Source organism: Anser brachyrhynchus (genome assembly GCF_964034855.1).
Source record: "Anser brachyrhynchus genome assembly, chromosome: 5".
Taxonomy (NCBI): Eukaryota; Metazoa; Chordata; class Aves; order Anseriformes; family Anatidae; genus Anser; species Anser brachyrhynchus.
This window is the reverse complement of record NC_137699.1, coordinates 45,935,169-45,950,250: the sequence shown is the minus strand read 5'-3', so window position 1 is coordinate 45,950,250 and position 15,082 is coordinate 45,935,169. Positions and strand designations below refer to the sequence as shown.

Here is a 15,082-nt window from a genome sequence, read left to right as displayed (position 1 = left end):
AACAGCCTATTCAGCATGAGGTATTCTGGAGGCCTTTGGCCTGCAAGCATTTCCTCAAACATCTTCCACATGACATACGCACCTGTGAGATGAATGAGCAGGTGCTACGATTTCCCCATTTTCTATGACATGCTGCTGTTTGTCTTGCTTATATATTCTTATATAAGCTTGTATATTCTTACATATATTCTTATATTTATATATTCTAAACTCACATCAGATAGATGATTAGGTTTACCGTAGTGCTTCTCTTTGATAATCTGATTTAAGGTTTCGGGTTCCTTTCATTTCTTGGTCTCCGGGAATGTATACTAAATGGATAATTTTCTTGAAGTTATAGCTCCTTAACACCAGAACCAATTCAATTTTCATTTTTCACACTTCCATTTCACTGAAAAAACAACTTGGATTTTTTTTTTCTTTCCATTAAAAAATTAGGGTTTGCATTAAAAGATAATGAAGAGTCATAATCTAGTCTTGCTACAGCATTTAACAGGTCAAACTGTGTTACCTTTGCTTCTATTTTTCTTGGAAAGTGCCTCAAAACCAACAAATGCAATGCTAGGGAACTAAAAAATTATTTGTACAGACAAGACATCAGTTGGTTTTATCAAGAGCTACCTGCAGCATTCCAATTCTCATACACAGCAAATGCCCCAAACCTTAGAAGACATGACAGCAGCCCCAGGTGCAATTTCCTTTGCCAAATTACTCCATTCAAATCGACAAACTACTTTAGGAAAGGATAGTAATTATCTTTAGATACACTGCAACATGGGAGAAGCTTGATTTAATTTAATCAGTAGCACTGTAATTTAAGTTATGATGCATGCTTTAATTATTCAAAGCACAAATATTCTTCTCAGAAAACTTTAATTAGGGATCCAGTCACTGGGAAAACCTAGTCATATATGAGTTTTCTTGCCACAGTTACTCTGAATATTAGTGTTGTCTTCCCCCCCGCCTTTTTTTTCCTGAGAGTTTTAAACAATCACATTTTAATAATGATTAAGTCCAGCTAGGTTAAAATTGTATGACTGATAGCACAATCAGATACTTTAGATATAGTTAATTATGCATTAAATTTATAAACTCATAAAATCATACCATTATAATTTTTTGCAACTACTTTTGGTCCAGTTCCTGATATTTACTCTATTATTTTTTCCTGCTTTAATAACAATTTTAAATTAATAAAGGAATTTTATTAGTGACACCGGAGAAATCAGTTAATGACACACAACTACCAAATGAAAAAAAAAAAGTCACATTGCACAAATTGTTCATGAAAAGCAATGACTAAACTACCCCAAAAGAATATTGCTAGAAATTTGATTTTTGAAGCCATTCCTAAAAACAGGCAAGATAAAAAGGCTAACAATTGTATTATATTAGCGATCATTACAGTGCTTCACATTTACATAAAACTTTTAAATATTTCATAAAATATACATGACTAAATTAAATCTCAAATGCTTCCAGGAGACAAAAGAATAAATTACACTCTGGAACTGTTTGTTTTAAGACAGAGAAATGTTAAAGCACTGAGTGAAGTCAATTTTTAGAACGGAAAAAGAAAACAAACACAAGACAGGAAAAAAACAGAAGTCATGCTCTTGAGCCTTGATCAAACCACCTAGTACTCTTAGAACAATAGTAACAAGATACAAATTAACAGCCAGAATTTCTGGTGATTTTTTGAAATATCTGTTAGTGGAACTGTCTTTAAGTCATCCTACTCCTGGTAAATAAATTCTTTCTCCCACCCCCAGTGTAAAATACTAAAAAATGACCATTTCTGAAGAGGAAACAGCGTATTCCTTCCTTCAAATCCAGTCAGTTGTGAATCTCATAGAACCACTTTGCTGTTTTGGGGTTTCTTTGCTGTTGATTTTTGGTAAATATCTAGAGAGGTTTTCATATTATAAAATATATTGCCATTATTGTTAACAAGGACCTTAAGGTACCTTGTGTAATATGAAAACGGTCTTGAATTCTAAGAAAATATATTGACTCAGAACTCGATCCGTGCTATTGATCTGTGTGTACAGCTGCAACTTACAGTACAGGTACATTTGATTCTGACAGTTACAGACCATAGTTTCACACACACTGTACAACAAATAGAGACCTCCTCATATGCTGCTCCTCCTTTGTGCAGAGAAGCCATATTAGTTATTATTTTTTTTTTTTCCAACCTACTCCCTCCACCCTCAGCCCCCCAAAGCATGGGAAATATCCTTTGTGGAGTATTTTAGCAACAACTCCTTTTTAATGTATGATACAGTGGTTTTAATTACCAAATTTCTCTTTAAAACCATCATGGGCAAAACAGACTCAGCATAGGGAGATTACTGTAACATTGGCTATTACTAACAGACTAGAGAAATGTGAAACTAAAAATACCTTCTCCCTAGCCACCCTATTCTACTTCTTCCCCCCCCAAGTGGCACAGGAGAAAGGGGAATGGAGGCTGTGGTCAGTCCCTTAATCTTTGCTGCTCCTTCACAATCACTCTGTGCCCCTGCTCCATGTGGGGTCCACCCCATGGGATGCAGTCCTTCCCAAACTGATCCTACATGGGCTTACCACAGGCAGTAGCTCTTCAAGAACTGCTCCCACATGGACCCGTACCACGAGGTCCATCCCCCAGGAGCAAACTGCTCCAGCACGGGCCCCCCACATGTGGGCAGCAGCTCCCCCAGACCCCCTGCTCCTGCGTGGGCTCCTCTCCACGGGCTGCAGCTCCGGCCCGGGGCCTGCTCCTGCGGGGGCTCTCCATGGGCCGCAGCCTCCTCCAGGCCACATCCACCTGCTCCACCGGGGGCTCCTCCACGGGCTGCAGCGTGGAGATCTGCTCCGTGTGGGACCCATGGGCTGCAGGGGGACAGCCTGCTCCACCAGGGGCCTCTCCACAGGCTGCAGGGGAACTTCTGGTTTGGTGCCTGTAGCACCTCCTGCCCTCCTTATTTGCTGACCTTGGTGTCTGCAGGGCTGTTCCTCACTCCTCACTCTCCCAGATGCTGTTGTGCAGCATTTTTTTCCCTTTCCTAAATCTGCTCTCACAGAGGTGCAAATAGCATCACTTATTGGCTCAGCGCTGGTCAGCAACGGGTTTGTTTGGAGCCAGCTGAAATTGGCCCTTATCTAAAACGGGGCAGGCTCTAGATTCTTCTTACAGAGATCACCCCTGCAGCCCCCCTGCTACCAAAACCTTGCCATGCAAACCCAATACAGATGTATCAGAATATGATGATGACAAACACTGGTAATTTTACTGTCCTCCTATAAAAAAGCTTAAAAGCCTTTACTCTCATCTCGTTATCCCTAAAGTAGTAAGCATATATATATATAATATTATATATATTATATATATATATATCATTCTCTTTATATAATATATATATATTATACATATATTATATATATATATTTATTTTTTCTCTGTGGTTTTCTTCTTTCCTACTTTTTCAGTTCACAGAATATGTTTTATTTTTACCATTTCTGGACGGTCAATTCAGAGTTCAAAATCTTCAAATTATTCTTGAAAAAAAACCAAAGTGTCCAACAATTTAGAAATTCTTCAACTTCACATCTATTGTATTTTCCCCCTCCCCTAGTATCTCCTCCTTGTATTTAAGAAATGATTTTTCCATGCTGATATGAAAGTAATTTGTATTTATATCGCCAAATTCAGTAAAGTAATACAGGAAATGTTAAAAGACCCTGAAATTATGATTAAATGACCTTGTGTGTTAACAATCGTTGTGTGTCTAATAACCGGCCAGTCGTATAGTCTCTACACAGACAATATGTGTTAAGAATACAGCACTAAAAAACTTTGCATAGAAGCATAAAAGAGTCATAAACTTATTTTATCCACAGCCAATTTAATTTTAAACTCATCTTTTAGAAGAAAAAAAAAATACACACAGCAAAATTGAAAAGGTGTCAACCCCTGATGTACACTAAGCTCTTTAACTTTGTGTAGAAATGGACTGGGAATGGAGTCAAACCCTGCAGAGTCAAAACCTGCATCTCAGCTTCCAGGATACTAGCTTTTGAGTCGGTGGCAGTAACTTCTTAGGCTGCTTGAATTCAATCATCAGAGCATGTCTGGCTGTGCTGTAAGCATACACAGGAGAGAAAAGTATTTAATGTCTGTAATTTGCAGGCAAAGGAGAAGCTCTAAATACTGTGCAAAGTCATAACAAACATAAGTTCCTTAGATTTTACCAAAATTTCATTAAAAGTTCATAAATAATGTTTTTTATTTTCCCTGAAAATTGTATTTTTAATATGATGACAACTGATTGGTTTCTAGATTTTTGATAGATTTTAGATCTTCTTTTAATAGCCAAGACTTGAGTACTGTAAATACTTTAAAGATATATAAGGAGCATTACAAAACATCTTTCTCAAGAATGGTGCTACACTGCCAGTAGCTATTATTGTAGCTATTATTTTAAATATTTTTAATAAAGAAAATTGATGCAAATATTTTTTAATTCAAATTATCTACATTTTTAATTTTCCCCTATGTTCTTTTCAGCATATAAGACAGGCTTAAATTCTTTTATGTGAAAACATTGGAACATATAAAAAGGCTTAACTTTAAAACAAATTAAATGGAAATTAAATTCACATTATTCTCATGTTTCAATCCACTTTTACAAATATATTTTAAATGTATAAGATTGAATACCCAACAGACATCTTATTTCACAGATGTCTGCATAGAAGTTTACATCTAAATGATGTTGCAAAAAAAACCCCTGCTATTTGGAAGAAACTATTATCTCCAATCTTTTTTATTTTTCCTCCACTCTCCTCTAAATATAAACATTGTTTTATTCTGAGTATATTTCAGTTTGATTTCAATGGAACTGGGCTGTCAATATCACCAGACAATCTAACAACAATTTAAAAAATATCTGAAAGCAAGTTTCAAAGCGTTGTGGAAAATTTTTAGCTCTGCACATCATTTTAGTAAATTGTCATGGGATTTATATCCTGAAAGTTCTCTTTCAGACGATATTATTTATCTACCTACAATCCACCCAAAACCAGGGATATCACCTCAGTCTTCTCCAGGTTGATGGAATATTTTTACTGTACTTGAATTTGCCTCTGTCGTCTTTCTTTATCCATTTGATCAGTCCCTGTCAAACTAAAAGCACCTTTTAACTTCTTCCTTAGTGAGGTTGAAACAGATAACTCCTGCACATATGTTTCATTATTAGAGAAAATAAAATGCAGAGTTCTTTATTTTTTCAAAAATACTCAGTGTTACGGTCATTTTATCAGGAACATCTGACTGTGTTTCTAAATAAACTTAAGTAAGATTTCTTATTTTGCACTCCTAATCCAAAATTCACAGTATAAGTATTTGCTCCAGACTGTTAAAATTGACTTCCTTGTTGTGCTTCATTCACTTCAATATGCAAATTAAACAAACTTATCAAGAATCAATAACATATCTAGATTAAAATTAATAAAATCATGCCATTAAAACAACATATAAAGCTTTAGAATATTTTTCCCAGTGTGCTTCTAGTAATGCTTCCTTTCTTTAATAATTTAAACAAGTAGGGATACAAACCTGCTGTGGTAAGCCTCACCTAGGGTCTATCTTTTGACAGCCAGTGGACTGAAATTTAAGTTCTAATTCTTTTTTTTTTTTTCTTTTTTTTTTTTCTGTTTATGTGAATATCATTCTTATGCAAATTCATATTCTAATAGCAGACTCTTGCACTATAGGCTGTCAGATAAGACAATTTCTGCATGGTGACAGTTAGGCCTTCTAGGCATGGAGATCTAATGAAGTGTCTTGTTCTCTAAACAAGTGCCCTTTTGTCCACATAGTGTCGTAGCATGGTTACTATTGCAGATGTGAATATATCCCCATCTTAGGTCTACCAGTCTGGGGCTTACAAAAATGAACAGACAAACAAGCAAACAAAAACAACCCTATCTTTGTGTGATTGCCTGTTTGAAACTGAGATACAATGAAAAATTGTTTGCCATGTTGAGGAGAGCACAGACGGCAGTAACTCCAATGGTCCAAGAGAGATGCAGAAGACACACCTCTAAGTGCTCTGGGCAGAAGCATAATCTAATATGGTTTTCCTTTTTACAGATCATTTGTAACAGTATGTAGTCAAAATAGTTGTAAATTTAATTTTTGTGAGAGTAAAGGAAAAGATTGTACAGGGGTCAAATAATTCTAGACAACAAACGCTGAAGAAATGGATGCCTTCTGTGGACCTATACTGAATTCTTCATGGATAGCATGGTAAAGGTATAGTGATTTCCAAGTCAGTATTTTTGTTCTTGCAGTCTGTCAACTCCCTTCTTTTCTTTCCTTAATTCCCTTCCATTCATCTACAACAGTGCTAATTCACTGATTTAAATGGGAGAGAATTGCAGACCTCACTCAAACTTGATTAAATATAATAAATGGTTCTGCACAGTGAGTTTGCTTAATGCAGTTATGCACAGTCAATTGTCTTCACTTATAATGCAACATTATCACATTAAACTTAGAAAGGATCATATGTTCTGCCTGCTCACTGAATAAAGTGTGCAATACTGATTTTGGCATATTTTGCACTATGCAGTGTATCCATCATGTCATAATTCACTGGACATGGAGCGAGGAATAAAGAAAAACCTCAGTAATGTATTTTGGTAGAATTAGTTCTTGAGTGACTTATGTGTAGACTCCATTCTGTCATGTCCTATGAGGATCTGTCATCCTCACTTAGACACTTAGATTTCTAACAAGACTCAGAGAATTGGCATTGTAATACAGAGACTTTAAACTGTAGGGCACCTGGCTCATACCCCACTTAGACTGGTGGTGAGTGAAAGCTGACAGTATCCAATGGCAGTTTAACAGACCATAAGTGAACAGAGATGGTGGTCTCTGCCAGTCACTGGTGGATGAGGAGCTCCTTGCATTCCAGATGGCACTGATGTCACATATAATAAAAAATAAAATAAAAACTTTAAAACTTCTACTGCAAAAGCTAAGGAGTGAGAATATGGCAAGTGAGTTAGTGTTTACTCCTCATATGATTTCTGTAGGCTGCAACAAAGTTATAATACTGATGAATGATGAGAAAGTTTCCTAGATTTCACTACTTCAGAAGGAAATGTAGAAAACATAAAATCCATATCCAGGTACATATTTCTACTATATCTCCCTCCGTACAATATGTTGTAAAGCATATGCCTTTTAAAAATTAATTCAGCCATCATTGCAAATTAGTGTTTACAGTGGATTATAAAAATGCCAATAAGATTGAATGCAAATATATTCTAAGGTTGATTCATATATATATATATATATATATATATATACACGCACCTTATCTTATATCATACCATGCCTTGATTTCAGTAAGAAATTGTACAGTTGAATGTCTTTACAATCAAGTAGTTGCATGGCCACAAAATGTATTCAAATATTTGTCAAGTCATTAGCACAAACTAATACAGATGCAATTAATTCAACAAGCATAATCATTTTGTACAGGTGCAGGCCTTGAAAATTTGACCTGCAGTCAGTGACACATCAGACTTAATAAATTGTATGTCTGGGAGAAAGAAGACAGACCACAATAGCAAATAGCCCAAGGACATATGCCATACCATGAGATTTAAAAAGTTTCAACAAAATAATCAAATTAATCAGAAAAAAACTCCCAAATTTCTTTGAGGAAAACATTAATTGAAATAATATTCTTCTTTTTAAGTAAATGTGAAATATAAACATAATTATATATATCAGCTAGATTTAACAGAGGACAATGAAAATGTAAGTCAAAGCAAGCCAAGCCAAGTCAAGGAAGAAGGCTGACACACAGTCTCAAAACACATTCTGCTGTGACATTGTGTGCCACCTGCAAATCCAAGCTGTGTGTCCAGATCAGTTTACCTGCAGGGTGAATGCAACAAAAAAATGATGTGGTGTCTTAATGAAATTGTATACCTATAAATAATTGTGACAGAAATACCAAAAAAAAGTGAAGCTAAAAATAGGAGGAATAACAGAGATAATAAGATATAGTATTAAGAAGATATAATCTAAGGAAAGGTTAATGAGCAAACCTTCCAGGTATGAAAGACTCGGTGAGAAAGGACCAGAAATAAACAAACGAGCAATGACAACAAAAAACATGTGCTGCTTGATTTCTATTTCACTGAAGTTTGACCCATTTTCCTAAACCATCTGCCATTGTGAGCTCCTTCAGAGCTAAATCTATGCTGTGCGTCCAAATAGGTAAATGCAATTGGAAGCATGAATGTAAACATATGAATCTGTCTTTTCACAGAACTCTGTAATAAGCAAAGTATACTTAGGTAGGATTTGCTTTGTGTACAAAGTATTTCAGGATTCTTCAGCTTTCTGAAATAGGCAATAAGTTATTTTCTATTTTATGTAAAGAAGATTGCTTTTTCATATCAAAATTTCAGAACAGGAAAAAAAATGAAAATAACCCAAAGTTAAATTTAGAGTATTTGGATTGTAAATGCCTATTAGTGTTTTTTAAATAGAAAATATAAAATACACCTCCTCTTTATACCTCTCCCCCAAAAGTTTTTGAAAGTCTGTTAAGAACTGTGGATGAAGCTGTTTGTAGGTAAAAACTTCTGCCTATAAAATTAAGGGAAAGTAAACAAATCAATCATCCTCTTGCAGTTCAATAATAAAATATTTTATCCTTTTTTTTTCTATATATGCTTTTATTACATGGGAGATTTACTTCAGCATGCTTCAATGCATAAAAGATCAGAAAGCAATTCTGAAAAAAAATATACGAGCATTGTAAATGGTAGATTTGGGCTAATTTTTTAGCTGGGGACACCTTTTGTAAAAAAAATATATAAATAAATTAAAAATATTTTTGTCAGTTTCTGTCACTTATTGAAGAGTCTTCTAATCTGACTGGTTATTAACATCTCTCATTAATCTTGGATGAATAAGAGAGACAGGATCTTTGAGGCTGAAGTCAATTATGTATAAAGAGAGCCCATTATTTAAAGCATCATTATTTCCCCAGTTCATCTATTATGTCCCTATCATCTGGAAATTACCCATCCTGATTAACATTTCTGCATAAATTAAAATATTTTGACTGAGGCAAATTCTGTCCCACTTAGCAGAACTAGATAGGAGTCTCACTTATACAATTTCTCATGCTTTTGAGTCTATCTGAGATTTTCAATAGTAGCCAAGGCAAAATTTCTGAATGTGCATAGCAAAAATACATTCAAATATATGCTTTTATCTTGCATAAGAGGTTGTGTCTTCCTCAGCATTTTGGGACAATTTTGTGATGTCATTAGGACTCTTAATAGCAAAATATTAAAGTAGAAGAACCAGCCTAAGTTGTTTTCTATAGTTTGGTTAGCTTCTGTTTAATTTTTGCCCTGGCAAGACATTGATCAAGTCAGTATCATAGAAGTCACAAAAACTGCTCTCTGTGACCTTCCTTTACTTTAGTTATACAGCATAATAAAGATGAGTATTGACCAATTCTCTTCACCAGTCCTTAGACTTTTACTCATTTTCTCTTCCGGTGGATTTTTATATTCCAATTTCTTATATTGTTTGTTTGCTTGTTTGTTTTAAATCTCCTAAGAGTTACACTACAATTATTTGCTTTGATATCTATATGAGGATATGGTATGGAAATAAAAAAAGATAGGAAGCAAAGATGTGTATGTTTTAGGCACTGATCATCTTGCAGTGAGGTTTGAGAGTGAATGGCAAATTAGCAAATTCTATTTTTTGGTAACTTTTAACCTTAAACTTTTTTTCTAACTTCAGACAAACCTGTATCAGGTCAAATGAGGAATCCATTCTGCATAGAAGAATCGTGCATCGCAAAAGATTAGAGAAATTTCATATATGCTTTAGCATGATTTATTCACCGACTAAAACCAAGAAAATGTGATCACTTATCTTTACATTGTGTGTGTTGTTTTCCGTGTCAAACTTTTTACCACTTTTAGTTCACTCTCTGGATCCATTTCCGGAGTCAGAGAAGATTTTCCTAGGCTCATATTCCTTGCTACAACCAATTAGGTGAAGCTGTATTACTACTTCTACTTCACATAGTGTGAAGTGATCACATAGTGATGTGTGACAGACTGCAAAATCAAAACATAGAGAAGAGAATCTGTATCTGTCTGGCTTTGAGTAAACCTTGAGTCATAGACAGTAAGTCAACAATCTTTACAAACACAGAGAGACTTATCATCTAGTATGAGGCTGCTTGAGCAGATCCAGCCTCTTGTCCAGTTCTAACTGCCACTTTAAAGCATTAAATATTTATGAAATATGTTTTGTCTTAAGAATTTAATCTAGCTTTTTCTGAATGGTTTCTGATCTTTGTAAATTCTGAAGATTCCAGATTTTTAAGAGTAAAGTGCCAATATTGTCTATCATTTATGAAAGAAAAAAAAAAAAAAGGAGAGAGAGAGATGCATTCATTGCTACTTTTGATGGGCAGCTCCTTGTTTAATGCCATTCTTTCCTTTTTAAATAGAAAGAGTTAATTTCAAGGAACCAGAATAAGTATATTACAGGGTATGAAGCCTTTAATTTATGGTGAATTGTTCATGCAGAGAAATGGATTTTACAATGAACTGAGAGATTCCAAACCTTTCAGCTGTTTAATAAACCATATAAATAGAAGTGATGGGTTGGGATTGAACTTCTCAGCCCACCTGTCAACCTGCACATATGGCTGAAATACTCTTTGGTAGCAGAGAACAAAATAACCTCTTTCCTATTTCTATAAGCTAAAAAACTCATGAGCAAGAATGACAGACAGGCCAATCAACCAGGAAAATGAGCACTGGTGGTGGTGGGATATTTTTGTTTCTTGGATCTTCTTGGATTTGGTGGAGCCACAATTTAGACTTTGATGAAAGCTAATTCTATGTAATAGGTAGCTCAGCACCTATTGGCACTGACAGTACAGAGGACTCCAGTTCAGGCAGGGATGGCACAAAATTAATTAACTGATTTATTTTTTTTTTTAAACACCTGTTATTTTTGTTCTATGCTATTTAAATTTGTCATCTGGCTAACAGGAAACCTCTAGCACAAGCAACATTGTGCAATGGAAAATCTCTCTTCAGGAAAGACTCAGATAAAAATCTGTTCTCATGAAACAACAAAGATACGTACTTGAATAGCTACAGAAACTAACTCCTGAATATGAGTCCATCTCTTCACAGGTAAACAGGAGGTAAACTGCTGGAAAAAAATAATAATAATAATTTTGTTTAGAATAGAATGAATATGATATTTTATATGTCTGTTCTCTTAAAACTGATCTCCATTCTTCAACATTACATATGTAGTTTTTTAGCTATTCATAGAATCATAGAATTAAAGAATCATAGAAGACCTTGCGTTGGAAGGGACCTTAAAGACAGTCTAATTCCAACCCCCCTGCCATGGTCAGGGATGCTACCCTCTAGATCAGGGTGCCTAGGGCCTCATCCAACCCGGTCTTGAAAACCTCCAGGGACGGGGCATCCACAGCTTCTCTGGGCAACCTATTCCAGCGCCTCACCACCCTCTGAGTGAAGAATTTCCTCCTAACCTCTAAACTAAATCTTCCCTCTTTTAGCTTAAAGCCATTCTCCCTTGTCTTGTCATTATCTGCCTGAGCAAAAAGTTGCTTTCCATCTTTTTTATAAGCCCTCTTTAAGTATTGAAAAACTGCAATAAGGTCAACCCAGAGCCTTCTCTTCAGGCTGAACAGCCCCAGCTCTCTCAGCCTTTCTTCATAGGAGATGTGCTCCAGCCCCCTTAATCAACTTCGTAGCCCTCCTCTGGGCCTGTTCTAACAGAACCACATCATTCTTGTGGAGTGGGCCGCAGGCCTGGAAACAGCACTCCAGGTGAGGCCTCACAAGGGCAAAGCAGAGGGGGACAATCCCCTCCCTCGACCTGCTGGCCACTCCTCTTTTGATGCAGCCCAGGATGCAGCTGGCCTTTTGGGCTGCAAGTGCTCACTTCTGGCTCATGTCAAGCCTTTTGTCCACCAGAATTCCTAAGTCCTTCTCTGCAGGGCTGCTCACAATGTGTCCTTCTCCCAGTCTATCCTCATGTCCGGGATCGCCCCGACCCAGGTGCAGCACCTTGCACCTAGACTTGTTGAACATCATCAGGTTCATATGGGTCCACTTTTCTAGGTTTGTCTAATTGCACCATGGTTTTCAATTCCTCCTTTTTTTCCATGCGGTGTGTGTGTAGATGCACTTCAGCTGGCCTATTGGTTGCATCACTTTTCCAGAAGAACCCTTCCTGATTGCTTTGGGACAGTTCACAAGTGTTTTCGTTTTTCTTAAAGTAACAATCTTCTTTTGCTTCCTTCACTCAGAGGTACATCACCTTCCCCCACTGCATCTATTTTAAATCCCTCCTGATAAACCCAGACAGTTTACTTCCCAGAACACTCTTGCCCCACCTGGTCAGGTGAACCCTGTCCAGTATCAGCATGTCCCCTGTCTCAGAAGTACTAAGATCGCAGAACCTAAAACCTTAAGCATGGCACAAGCCTCACAGCCAATCATTCACTTGATCCTTTCATCTCCTTCTTCTTGGGTCCCAGTCACCAACCGGGAGGACAGAGAAGAACACTACTTGCGCTCCTGATCCCATTAACATCGTTACATCCATGACACCCACCTCTGCCTTCAGGACCTAGGGAGACTTCCAGAGACTGGAGTTCCCTGGAACTGAGGGTCTGGGCAGCTCTTTCAATCCTTGGGAGGTCTGTTTGGTTGTAGGCATCTGCCTGGGGAGGTTGTGGCTCCTCCATTTGGGATTCAGTTTCAGACTGGCAGGCTTTGTGGGTGGGCACCATTTCTGTTACAGCAGAAGGCACTTTCTCTGCTGCTCTCAGAATATAAAATGACCCACCTTGTGCCCTGCTTGCTTGTCCTCCCTGTGCACAATGCCATGCAAACTGCTGCGCCCTGCCCTGACTGATGCGCTGTGCTCTGTTCACTGAATCCTTGTTGCATGTGTTCCTGAGGGGCTGCCTTTGTACGAGAATGGGGGGTGCTTCCGGCTCCACCGCAAGCCTGGTCAGCCACCCTTGCAAGGGCTGCTGTGTCCTGGTGGCTTGCTTGGCTGCCTCACGTGGTCTCAACTCAGGAAACCCCCTGCATGCAGGTGGAAACTGGATGCAGGAAACCCCTGCTCCACTGCCAAAGGCGTCTGCCCCAGAGCCAATCACGTTGGTGACTCAACTGAAAAAAAATGTTCCTTTCATCAGGTTCCAGCCTTTCAGCTCTAAAGATGCTTTCAGAGTCTCTGAATCTGTTAGATAAGAACTTCCACACTACACTGTTCTGGAACATCCTTTCAGTTCAAACCTTTCATAATATAAAAGATTAAGAACCTCCTGAGAGACATTGAGAACCTTCATCTCCTATTAACTTCAATGAGAAATAAAGGCACTCATCAACTCAGTAGACCCAAGAAAACATCCCTGCATAGAAGAAAAATGAATTTTCCAGCACATTTAGTTCCAGGGATATCACAATAGCTTTTCTTCTCATGGCATGATTCCTAGTCAAATTATGTAGTGATTACTCTATTTCAGTTTCTGCATTGAATATGCAGTTTAATTGCTCAAAAAGAAACACTTTGCTATTGAATATTTAAAAAAAAAAAAAAAGAGGAATCGTAATCATTTTTGGCTGAGTCTATCTTTCTGTTGTGAAGCAATAGGCTATCATTTTGGATGTACAGATTAGAGAAAAAAATATCTGGTTGCTGCCTTGGGTGCAACCAGCAGAAATTAAATGCATTTAAGAAATGAAACTTTTCCTCCTTTCTGTCTATAATATGTTAACTTTCTAGCAGTACTGATGACATGCTACTAAAATGACACCCTTAGTCAGTAGTCAGGAAGACTTGATTGGATTGTTATACAGTCTATCCTGTGACTGGAAGAGTGTTATTGCCTCATAACCAAGTGGCTATTAATCACTCCTGGCCAACAAACTGAAAATTTATATATTCATAAATGTCTAAGACCAAAAAAAAAAAAAAAAGAAAAAGAAAAAAAAGAAAAAAAGAAAAAAAAGAAAAAAAAGGCTGCTGTCAGAACTTCAGTAATGCCAATAAATAAGCTTTCATTCTTATTTCATCAACAGTGATCAAGTATCTGTTTATTAGTAGTATTAGTATTACTGTTACTGTTACTATTATTACCATTATTACCATTATTACCATTACCATTACTATAATTTCTATAATTACTATTTTCTATTACTATTACTAATACTATTACTATTATTACAAAAAAAAAAAAAGTAAGAAAAAAGAACAATGACCTTAAATTATGACAGGGGAGGTTTAGATTGGGTATCAGGAAGAATTCCTTCACTCAGTGGGTTGTTAGGCATGGAACAGGCTGCCCAGTGAAGTGGTGGAGTTGCCATCCCTAGAGGTATTTAAGAGATGTGTAGAAGTGGTGCTTAGGGACACAGTTTAGCCATGGAATTGTAGTGTTAGGTGGATGGTTGGACTTGAGATCTTACAGGTCTTTTCCAACTTAAATGATTCTATGATTCTATGACTAAAACATCCCTAAACCTTTCACTGGTTGATATAATATTGCATTTTATAACTCCCAGTAATATTAACTAATAAGTATTGAAGTCCTCTCTGCTGTCTTAAAATAATTGTAAATAACACTACTACTTCCACTGGTGGTGATGTTCTATTTTTAGCTAGGTTTTTGGAAAACCCTGTATTTTCATACTTCAAGAGCAATAAAATTCTTCATATGCCAATAATTTTATTTCCTGTTCTCATGTTGACTCCAGTTGAAATTTTGACACTCAGATTTTCAACTAATCAACTGATGCAGGTTAATGGAAGCCAATAAGGATACTATATATATCCCAAATGGAAATATTTTCTTTTCACTTAAAATAGGACTGACTACCTTTTGCTCTGCATCATTTTCTTCTTCAGTTTTCTTCATTTCAGTTTTCTTCATTTTTTTTTCATTTCATTTTTTTTCATTTTTCTTCA

At 36.6% G+C, this 15,082-nt stretch overlaps 1 long non-coding RNA gene across 1 annotated transcript in view; it reads right to left on the bottom strand.

Annotated features, from left to right (window-relative positions):
• Positions 1 to 3,899: 3,899 nt before the first annotated feature.
• LOC308196718 overlaps positions 3,900 to 15,082 on the bottom strand; it is a 102,692-nt gene continuing 91,509 nt past the window's right edge. Inside the window, exons 2-3 of the long non-coding RNA XR_013952365.1 lie at positions 11,207 to 11,275; positions 3,900 to 4,125 (exon numbers count right to left, since the gene is read on the bottom strand). This is a non-coding gene — a long non-coding RNA (uncharacterized lncRNA). The remainder of the gene's footprint in view (positions 4,126 to 11,206; positions 11,276 to 15,082) is intronic.